At 41.7% G+C, this 12,042-nt stretch overlaps 1 protein-coding gene across 4 annotated transcripts in view; it reads right to left on the bottom strand.

The window, feature by feature from the left end:
• Window positions 1-12,042, bottom strand: part of LNX1 (ligand of numb-protein X 1) — a 223,285-nt gene that overhangs the window by 149,103 nt on the left and 62,140 nt on the right. For 2 of the 4 annotated variants that reach the window (XM_004460613.5, XM_004460614.5), the window contains exon 2: window positions 313-887. The exons of the other annotated variants lie outside the window; for them this stretch is intronic. The gene's annotated coding sequence lies outside the window, so the exon portion shown is untranslated. The remainder of the gene's footprint in view (window positions 1-312; window positions 888-12,042) is intronic. 4 annotated transcript variants of the gene reach the window in all.

Genomic DNA, 12,042 nt, shown 5'->3' with positions numbered 1-12,042 from the left:
TTTTTCTTGAGTCTGTTGAAAATTCCTAATAAGTAGGAACATAAAGTGACTTGTGGACACATACACAAAATAGTCACAGTAGGGAATAGAGTGGAGAAGGTAAAAGCAAGAAGGGAATTATGCTGCTGGGTGTGATAAGCACAATAAAAGCCAACTCTCTTGGCAAGGAAATGTTTTCCTTCCCAGTGAACTTTCGTTTTCATCCAAGGAAGGGCAGGTCCTCAAAATCAGGGATCACTGCCAAGGAGCCCATCCCTTTAGTTCACCTAAGTCAAAGAATGTAAGAAAGAGGATATCATGAAAGCGACTCACCATTAATGGGGAGATGTCTTCATGGTCAGATTCTGACTAACACAGTCTCTGCAAAGAAAAATTCATTTGCCTTCTCAAATCATGAGCAAGTGAAGATGCTCTTCTTCAACTTGGATACCTATATCCATGATGAGGTACCTGAAGCAAAAAAGGTTAGACTTCCTGGTGCCCATCAAGCCACAGTGAGGCAGAGCAGTGTGCACAGATTCAGGTGACATGGACAGAGAGTGATTCCAGGTCCAATGCTGGTAACACTGGCCCTAGCAGCGGCCATCTCCTCCCAAGGTCAGCGTGGAGGCTGCGCTTCCAGTCTAAAGTTCAAATTATCCCAGAGTAATGAAGACGTTCCCCTCCTACTATAATTTCCAACGTGAGACTGTGAGGTGGTGTTATTATCTTGAACCTTCCCTGGAGTCCCCCATCACTGAGTTGCTCAACTAATCCTAAATTGGAAATGTTGGCTTCCAAGGCAATCACGGGACAAAAACACAGGTTAGAAAGCTGGAACTCATTTCTCCTGGGACATCAGAATGTCTGAGAAGAGGTTTGCACTTCATATTCAAATCCATTCAGCTCTGTTGAAACATGGAGAGTTAGGTTTTAGGAACAGTATTATTAACCAGTGTGGGTATTAGAAGTCACAGATCTCCCAAGTTTCCTACTTGTCTTAATTTGAGGCTTTGCCAATATCAGTGTTGGTCATCAGGCAGGGGTGGCCAGACTGGTCCATCCAGCTCAGGCTGTCCCCTTTAGGCAGGGAGGTTCATTTGCAAGAGGAGAGGCTGCCCTTCCAGTCCTCCCCCATGTTGTGGAGTCTCTCTAGGAGGTGGAATAGAAGCTTTGTTTTGCTTAGACCTGCTGTAGACATACTCACACCCCAATGTTGGATGACTCTCACTACAGTCCTTGTCAGTGGTTAGGCTGCACATGAACCAACACTGTTCAGTCTATTTACCTACCCATACACTCGCAGCAGTGATTACTGTGTCAGCAGGGCAGCAAGCCGGGTGTACCACACAGGATGCTTATTCTTCAATGCCATGTAGCTGTGGGGTTTAGGAGAAGGGGACCTTAACGGTTCTAGATATGCTCCCTCCTCATCTCTGCCCCAATGGACTGTTCCAACTCCTTTGAACTTGAAGTTGAGAGAAGACCTGTGCAGTGCCTGCACTACCTTCAACCCATTCCAAAGTAGCATATTCTCCAGGTAGCAGGAACTAGGACAAAGTGGTACCTCAGCCACTGATAGTAGTTTCCTTTCTCATCGCTATGCTTTGACTTGAAAGACTGAGTAATTCTGTACGCCCCTTTACGCTTTACTCCCTCCTGTACCACGTGCCCTGAGAAGTCACCACAGGTCTGTCCCAAGCTGCCAGTCATCTCAAAGCCAAACTCTCCAAACTAGTTACCGTTATTTCTTCCTGTCTCCTATCCCTCTGCTACAAATTTTCCCACTATAGAATCTGTCTACCCTCTTCACCCCTGCTTAAGTTGCTGATTTCTTTTATTAGCACCATTGTCCTCCCCTGGAGATGATTAAGAGATTTCAGAAAAAATCAAAAGTTCTTCATCCAGAAACCTTAGGGTCCCACTAGGATGATGGAAAGAGGGTCAGATGGAGAAACAGAAGCCCGTGTCTGTCAAAGAACACTCCCAAAGTAAAGGAACTAAGGTTATCCTCTAAGTGATGGGGATGGGCCCAAACGTAACGAGTGAGTTCTTCTGTCAGTGGTCTTAACACTAAGGAGTTAGTCCGGGTCCGGTGAAAAGCAGAGACCAAGACAAGATTCAGTGTGCCAGGATTCTATTAGGGAAAATGCCTGCTTGAGGAACAATGAGGAGGCTAGCTGAGAAAGGCTGGGACAGACCACAGTGCACGCTGACCCCACTGAAGGAGAGGAGGAGGGGAGACTGACCATCAGGCAATCCTACGTCTCTCAGGAATAGGCCTGCCCTAGGCTCCTGCTGCACACAGTCATTGGCTGGGAAGAGATTACAGGAAGTGTGGACTTGGGGGTAGCTTTCAGAGTGCTGCCTCTTGGGTCCTCGGTCAGTTACACCTTCTGTAATCAGAGGTCATGAGGGCATTGATAAGCAATGAGGTGGCTAAAGAGATCCGGAAATGGAATCATTGGACTCAAGTCCAGTGAAGGCAATCAGGATATTGTGTCAAGACAGGAAAAACAAGTGTCGGATGATAATGAACAAAATTTAAACTTGATTAAAATAGCGTCCAATGTGAAGGAGGAACATGGTCTGCCTGTATATCCATGATTTATAATTTTACTTTATTTTAAAAACAATTTTAATACTCCTGAAAACCAAGAGTGTTGACAAGTTTCTTATTTTTCAATATGGTATTAGTCAGAACTGGCAGTAGATATGAAGCTTTGAGACTTGATAGTAGAGACCAAGGGACAAAAGTTGGCAGGGTCCGACCATGGGAGGGACAGTAAGTCTGGTGGACAATTCATACCACATCTTCAGACCTCAGTTTATCCATCTGTAAAACTCCCCTTTCCAGACCTAAAATTCTAAAAGCAAATGCTGTCCTATCAGCAGGGTTCCTAATGACCAAGGACAGCAGTTTTTTAATTTCTGGGCACTATGATATCCTGGCATTAAGGTAGCAGATGAATTAGCACACCAGCTGTGGGGATGTGAAGGACTCAGAGGCTGTTGTGGGGTCAATTTAGGATCACAGTTTCCCCAAAGAATTTGATGACTTAATCATCTTTGTACTTATGGTTCCCAGCACATGGAGAAACTCAACAATGGCTTATTGAATGAATGCATTAATGATCAAAGCTCAGTTTGGAAAGGGAAAGAAAGAAGCATTTGGGTACAAAATGATGTGAATTAGTAGAGTTACTACTGGGTTATAGGCAGAGTAGATATTCAGCTGGTGCTCACCATGTGGCAGTATGGGTCATTTGTTCCTGGCATTTGTTCGGATTGTTTGGGGTCTGTTCTGATTGTATGATGCCTGAGCTCTACTGATTATTAAATATTTTGAAGACCACCCCCCATCACATGGGTCATCATATTACCTAGAATATTTTGCAATGTTTCACAAATAAAAAACAATAATTTATTTCTGATGGTTATTCTTTCGCAATGTAGGGCCACTGCATATATTAACAATTTTTACAGATGGTGGTGGTAGAGAAACAGGGGAACTGTCGAAATATACTTGTTCTGTGGATTTGATGGAGGACAATTTATCAAAGTAATGGTATATTCATTGAAAGTTGCTGGTGAGTTGCTGATTTTCTAATCTTCCTAGTAAATAATTTTTATTACTCTTTTCCCACCACTCCACTAAAAACACACTAGCAACTAAAGCTGACACACTCCTTACTTGTTCTCTTATCAAAATCACAACACACTCTTCCTGAACCGGAGGTTGTTTGAAGCAAAAATGAACACAGACCAAATGGAAAGTGACCCATCATTAAAGTTCTTATACTCACAAAATGCTTGGAGTAAAGAGATTATTTGGAAAAAGTTCTCTAGGCTTCAAAGTCAGATAGACGAAAAGCCCATGCTGACACGGAAGTGTAGAGGCAGAAAGAAGCAAGAGAAAATAGCCCAGCAACTCACAGAAATTGCAGCAATGACTGATTTCTTATGAGCAGTGGAATTGGGGTTGAGGCAAAGTTTAGCTAGATCTCCAAAAAGGGCTCAAGACAGCACAACTGATATTTGGGATATACTTAGGCTGGCTTGATTTGCTTATTTCTTGCAACCAAAAGTGACTTATGACTATCAGTCCAAAGTCAGAGATAGACTGTCTTTCATACAATGAACTAGGATGTAAATTCCCAAGATTGAGATTTGTACTCTTGCCCAGGATGGGGCTGAGCCTCTCAAGTGTGGGTGGCAGATCACGGCCATGCCGTCCAAAGAAGGAGGGGTTCAGGGGCAGGAAACTGGAAACGATGATGAGGGAGTAAGCCTATGGATGTACAGAATGAATTCTATACATCCTCATACTCGTTTAAGAATCTTTCCAGATTCATGGAGTAGTCAAGTTCCTGATATATAGCACAAGATCTTAACCCTAATGTGAGGAGAAATCCTATATGCAGATCAAACAGAGAGAGAGAGAGATATTAAACTTAAGAAATAACTTACACCCTTCCTGCTCCTCCATTTAGAGTTCAACTCAATCAGTGCAGGTGCACCCTCTGTACCTGCTTGGTGCCTCTACAGACAGCATCACTGGCTCCTCTGCCCTCTGGCTTCCTGTTGGGTCTGACTATTGGCAGCACTGACAGAAGCACTGAGGGAGGGAGGAGAGTGAGATTAGGGTGTGCATGATATCCCAGGGCTGGTACGTCGCAGTGTGGGCTCGCCCGGAGGGCCGCTGCAGGGGCGGTGTGGGCTCGGGCGGAGGGCTGCGACACACGGAGGGGCCTTCCGAGAAGGCGCTCCGGGGCCAGCAAGGTGCGGAGGACGCGTGGTAGGAAGAAGACTACCGAGGAGACCAGGATCTGTGCGCAAGTCTGATTTATTCAGGAAGTACAGCGGTTAATATAGGGCGAAGACGGGGGAGGGGCAGGGGGCGTGGCCGGGGGCGGCAGACGGCTGATAGGTTCGTGCAGGGGTGCATCACTGGTTGCGGGCAGAAGACAGGGTAGCCAGGGTTCTCGGTGGCAGCGAGGCGGGGCTGTCATGGCGCGGCGGTGGCCCTCGGGGGAGAGGCGGGGTTAGGCCACTGAGGGGGAAGCGGGTGCAGCTGGGCAGAGGGGCGGGCAGTATGCCCGAACCCCAAGCGGAGGGCCTTAATGCCCATTCCCGCCACCCGGGTCCGACTCGCACCGGTGCCTAGAGACGAGCCGACCCTTGCTGTCGCCGCGCTCCCACACGGTGCCACCCTACACTGGTATATGTAGGTTGGTTTTGGGCCTCCACCAAATGCTCACCTTCCATCAGATGGCCATTACAAAGAACTATCTTTCTCTCAGAGTTTTAGCCTTTGCTTCCCTCCCCTTGCCTCTATCAGCCTAAGTGTGATAATGGCTCCACTCATTCCACTCAAACACACACTATTACAAGTGGCAGGTACTGCACTATCCCTTGTGGTTACACTGTACCCTGTGCATGTGGGAATCTATTCCCTGATATCAGCCTTGCTTCTGGAATTAGGAAGCAAATATTAATTGAGGTCCATGACCCAAAAGAAACCAGGCTATGCTACAGGAAACACATCCATTTTTCAGGCAACTAACTTTTATTTAGCTCCTACAAAACTATTTCCTGATGTGAACATTCTATAGCTTGGTTTTGCTTTGTATTTCCTAAGTATTATTTAATATATTATTATGTGCATTTCCTATAAAGTACCATAACCTTTTGTGAAATAAGGTGGTATAAAATAATGGATAAGAGCACAAATTACTTAACCTCTCTCTTAGCTTCTCTTTCTTCATCTGTTAAGTGGGAATAATAATAATTGTGAAGTGGTTGAAAGGAATTAAATGAGATAATGCCTGAAAAATTTTAGCACTGTGATAAACCAGTACTCAATAAATGTTAGTTGTGATCATTACTGGTAATTATTTTGAGAACATTCAGGAAGCATACAAAGCAATTTTACTTACATTAGTATACCATTATTTAAAATAAGTTTGCTTAAATAAAGAATCCTTATCGCAGAATAAGTGATAACTACTATCATCTCAAATGCTTGACTTCAACCCCTGAGAAAGGTGAGACCATCTTCAAGTCACCCAACTTGCACTTTAGAGAAAAAAAAAGTTCCCAAATAATTATAGGGAACTATGTGTCTGCTTATAAAGTAAGAAAAAGATAAATTATCTAATTAATCCAACATTAAACAGTGAAAAAAATGAAATAGGGAGTTTAATATTCGAAATGGTGAAAATTAGAAAACTTAGCTTAAAAAAAAGACAAATAAAAACACAAATAAAATGAAATATATTCACTATCAAACTAAATGAAGACTATGGAGTTTCCCTCCCATTCTACCAAAATTTCTTGTACACAGCCAGGTTACCAAATCACAAAGAGTAAAATAGAACAATGAAAAAACCACACACACAAAATGAACAGAACATCCAAGAGCTGTGGGACAATATCAAACATGGGTTATTCTCCAAGACAGACTATACGTTAGATCACAAAACAAGTCTCAACAAACAGAAAAATATTGAGATCATAAAATGAACTTTCTCTGATCATAATGGAATGAAACTAGAAAACCAGAAATCAGTAACAGAGGGAAAGCTGGAAAATTCACAAATATATGGGAATTAGATAATGCACCCTTAAACAACCAATGATTCAAAGAAGAAATCATAAGGGAAACTAGGATATATCTTGAGGCAAATGAAAATAAAAACATAACTTACCAAAATTTATGAGATGCAGCAAAGGCAGTGCTGATAGGGATATTTATAGCTCTAAATGCTTACTTTAAAAAGAAGAAAGATTTCAAACCTCTCTACTGGAAGATCTAGGCGGGGGGAAAAGAAAACTAAACCCAAAGCAAGCAGAAGGAAAGAAATAACAAGGATTAGAGTGGAGATAGGACTTCTGGGAAGATGGCAGAATAGAAATACATGGGACTCTCTTTTCTCCCAGAAAATTAGCTAGAGGACAGGGAGAAATGGCCTGGAAAAAAATCTTCTAGGGTTTAGGACACCAGGGAAGGATGGACACTGCCAAAAAGAGAGAGGGGCAAAGGAAAAGAATCATGATGGTAAAACTGTGAGTTAAAAGCAGCAACTGCTACTGCCAGCACCCTCCCTCCCCCACACTATAGACACTCGAAATTTCAGGCATCAGGGTCAGAGGCTGCAGTCAAAGGGGGCCCCTGGGATCGACCTTTCCAGGAAAGGGGAGTGAGAGAGGGACACAGCCTAAGGTTGACTCAGCTCTTGACCCACAAATTTGGTCTGCTGTGTCCCACAAACCCTTCCAGGCTGGGGGGTGCAGGGGGGAGGGGAGCACACCATTATTTGCCCTGGGAGCCAGCATAGGACTACACAGATCAGATTCTCTCAATCTCCCTTTCTACTAACCAGGTCTGATTGTTGAGGATGCAGAGGGAGTGGAATTATTTCTTACCCGGAAAATGGAGGAGGCAGACAGTGAAGGTTGGAGAGCTGTCTCTGAGAAAGTTTGAATTACAAGGCTCTTAACCTCCAGGCAAGAACCTATATTACATCGATGGAGTCTGTGTTACAGCAAACACACTCAGGCCAAGCACTGAACTAAGAAGGCTGCCAAAGCATGCCATCTGCTGGCCGACCAAGGAAGTACACCTGAGGAAATAAAAAGGAAATAAGTAAGAGAGATTTTTTTTTGCTTTATAGCCTCCCTCCTGAAGGTCCTAGGAAGTGGGTCTGCAACCCATTACTGGGTCCAGAGCCCAGCTTTGAGCAACTAATAGGGACAATCCTAAAGACACAGGTTGGAACAAGAATCAAAGAACAGCAGTAACACACAGCCTCCTACTATTAAATCCTTATGAAAGAGAGAAATTGAGCACCTGAGTAAATTCACCATCCTAATCAGATGCTAGACAGCAACAAAAAACTACAAGACATACTAAGAAAATGGAAGACATGCCCCTCCGCCCCAAAGGAATATATCAAAGCCCCAGAAGAGAAGCAGGATTTGAGACAAAAAATTGCCAACATGCACACAAATTTCCAAAATCAAATTAATGAATTGAAAGACAATATGGCTAAAGAGATAAATGACATCAAGAAGACATTGCGTGGACACAAAGAAGAATTTGAAAACCTGAACAGAAGAGTAACAGAGCTCATGGGAATGAAAGACACAATAGATGAGATAAAAAACACATTAGAGGCATACAACAGCAGACTCAAAATAATAGAAAAAAGAATAAGTGATACCGAAGACAGAACAGCTAAAATTGCAGAGAGAAAAGAATGGAAAAATTTGAGCAGAGGCTCAGAGAGTTGAATGACAACATGAAACCCAATAACATAGCTGTCATGGGAGTTCCAGAAGGGGAAGAGAAGGGAAAAGGGTCAGAAAGAGGTTATTTTGAAATAATAGCTGAAAATTTCTCAACTTTCCTGAAAGAAATGAACTTACATGTCCAAGAAGCACACTGTATTCCAATCAGAATAAATCTAAATAGACTACCCTGAGACACAAACTACTCAGAGTGTCAAACATCAAAGATAAAGAGAAAATTCTGAGAGTAGCAAGGGAGAAGTAAACCATCACATACAAGGGCTATCCAGTAAGACTTAGGGTGGATTTTTCATCAGAAAACAGGGAGGTGAGAAGACAGTGATGTGATACAATTAGGATACTGAAAGAGAAAAACTGCCGGCCTAGAATCTTTATCCAGCAAAACTGTCCTTCAGATATGAAGGTGGGTATAAAATTTTCACATAGAAACAGAAACTAAGAGAGTTTCATCAAAAAGAATTTACCTTTATAGGAAATAAAAAGGGAGCCTTACAGCCTGAAAGAAAGACAGGATACAGAGGCTTGGAGTAGACTGTAGAAGAAAGAGTAGCAGAAACAGTAACCAAAAAAGTAAAAAGATAGACAAAAATAAGATATGACATATGAAAACCAAAGAATAAAATGGAAGAAGTAAGTAATGCATTTACAATAATATCATTGAATGTAAATGGGTTAAACTCCCCAATCCAAAGAAATAGGCTGAAAGAATGGATAAATAAGCATGAGCCATCCATATGCTGCCTATAAGAGACTCACCTTAGACCTGGGTTCTAAGGGATACAAAATAGCTGAAATTGAAAGGTCGGAAAAAGATATTCCATGCAAAAATAGCAGGTGTAACTATACTAATATTGGACAAAACAGACTTTAAATGCAAAAAAGTTATAAGAGTAGAGAAGGCCTTTATATATCAATAGAAGAGACAATCCACCAGGAAGATCTAACAGTCATAAATATCTATGGACCTAACCAGGGTGCCCCAAAATACATGAGACAAACTCTGGCAAAACTGAAGGGAGAAAGAGACATCTCTAAAACAGTCATTGGAGACTGTAGGTTAAGACAATAAAGCAGTCCTAAGTAGAAGCCTGAGTAGAAGGGACCCTGCTCCCCACTCGCCTGAGGGCAGCCACCCATACCTGCTTCCCACTTTCCCCAAACACCCAACCACAAGACAGGCTAACATCCTGGCTCTCAAAGAACAGCCTCCTGAAACAGGCCCCCATATCCTCACTGATACCCCCCTTAGTCAACCCCAAGCTAAGCAGTACTTTTCCATGCCCAGGAATATGATATATACAGCACTCCTTTGCTGTATGGGGGTGGGCTGAAGTCTTCATTTCAGACCACCCTCCACCCCATGCCAATAAACTGCTGCTAAATGCAATTTCAGCTGGTCTCCCAGTCTTGCTGGCCCCCGTTTGACCCTTTCGGCTCCAGGGACACTTGGATCTGAAAGTGGTCACCAGCAACCTTGCCACCTACAACCTGAAAGCAAGAGGGACGGCTGCTTCTTTCCTCTCAGGTTTCCAGTTTTCATAAGAGGTTACCTCCTTCTAGTTTTGATGGGGAACTGACTGTTACTTCCCCCCAAGGAAACTCCTCTCAAATGTCTCCTAATAAATCTAAAAGCTGTCTACCCTGGGGGTGAAATTAGACCAAAACAACTCATCTTCTATTCTACTTCCATTTGGCCACAATATCAATTAGACCATAAAAGTCAATAGTTTGTGCACTGCACTTTCGACAGCCAAATTCTCCAAGATCTCAAAAATTCATTGAGAGTAATAGCAAGTGGTCAGAGGTCCCTTATATTCAAACTCTCCTCTTCCTCCACAGACATGGTAATGTTTATCCAAGGTCATCTAAAATCAGGATCAATACCCACCTTTTTCAGTCTCTTTCTGATGGTTTGGCCAGCCATTAATAAATCAGTACAAAATCTACACTTTTAACCACCATACACAGGACCCCTTTGTTCCAATCTGAATGTCTCAAAAGTTACACTTCCCATTCTGTGTCTTGGCCAATATCACAAACACAATATGTCTCAGGTGAATACCCTTAAACCAATGCAGATGCACATTTCATGTGCACTGAGAGAAAATACCTAAGCCAGTAGGTAGTAAGAGCAACTACTCCCCAGGCGTCTGCATCAACAAAACCAAATTTGGTTCTTTGAGAAGATCAATAAAATTGACAAACCCTTAGCTAGACTAACAAAGATAAAAAGAGAGAAGAGGCAAATAAGTACAATCAGAAATGAAAGGGGGAAAGTTAAGCTGGCCACACAGAAACAGAAAGGATCATAGGGGTATATTATGAGAAACTATATGCCAACAAACTAGATAACCTAGATGAAATGGACAAATTTTTAGAAATGCACAACCTTCACTGACACTATAAGAGATACAAGAACTTAACAAGCCAATCACATTCTGTCATTAAAAATCTCCCAACAAAGAAAAGTCCAGAACCAGATGGCTTCACAGATGAATTCTACAAACATTCTGAAAAGAATTAACACCAATCCTATTTAAATGCTTCCAAAAAATTGAAGAGGTGGGAAAATTACCCAACACATTTTATTGAGCCAATACCACCCTAATATCAAAGTCAGATAAAGACATTATCAGAAAAAATTACAAACCAATCTTTCTAATGAACATAGATGCAAAAATTCTAAACAAAATACTTGGAAATCAAATCCAATAGCATATCAAGAGACCTATACAGGGAGCAGATGTAGCTCAAGTGATTGAGCGTCTGCTTTGCATGTACAAGGTCTGGGTTCAATTCCTGGTACATCCAAAAAGTGGGCTTTCTTCCTGGTATGCAGGCTGGCTCACTTAAGTAAATCAACCAATGTAATATACCACATTAACAAATTGAAGGGAACACAACGCATGATCATCTCACTCGATGCAGAAAAAGCATTCTACAAAATCCAGCATCTGTTATTGATAAAAACATTTTAAAAGATAGGAATAGAAGGAAAATTCCTCAGTATAATAAAAGGAATATATGAAAAACCCATAGACAACATCCTATTCAATAGATAAAGGTTGGATGCTGTCCCTCTAAGATGGGAACAAAACAAAGATGCCCACTGTCACCACTGTTATCCAACATAGTACAAGAAGTTCTAGCTAGAGCAATTAGACAAGAAACAAAATTAAAGGCATCCAAATAGGAAAAGGGGAAGTAAAAATCACTATTTGCAAATGACATGATCTTATATTTAGAAAATTCTGAAATGTCTACAACAAAGCTACTTGAGAAAATAAATGAGTTCAGCAAAGTGACAGGATACAAGATCAACACAGAAAAATCAGTAATGTTTTTGTATACTAGTATTGAACAATCTGAGGAGGAAATCAGGGAAAAAAATTCCATTTACAATAGCAACAAAAAGACTCAAATATATAGTAATCCTTTTAACCAAGAAGTATAGGACCTATATGCAGAAAACTATAAAGTACTACTAAAAGAAATCAATGAAGACCTAGACAAATGGAAAGACATTCCATGTTCATGGGTTGGAAGACTAAACATTGTGAAGATGTTAATCCTAGCCACACTGATTTATAGATTCAATGCAATGCCATTCAAAATTCCAACAGCCTTCTTTATAGAAATAGAAAAGGCAAGTACTAAATACATTTGGAAGGGAAAGTGCACCTTTCATGAAAGAGGACCCCTGTCTCACTCCCTATACAAGAATCAACTCAAAATGGATCAAAGTCTTAA

This window comes from Dasypus novemcinctus, chromosome 1, assembly GCF_030445035.2.
Source record: "Dasypus novemcinctus isolate mDasNov1 chromosome 1, mDasNov1.1.hap2, whole genome shotgun sequence".
NCBI classification, from domain to species: Eukaryota; Metazoa; Chordata; class Mammalia; order Cingulata; family Dasypodidae; genus Dasypus; species Dasypus novemcinctus.
This window is presented reverse-complemented; position numbering and strand designations above follow the sequence as displayed.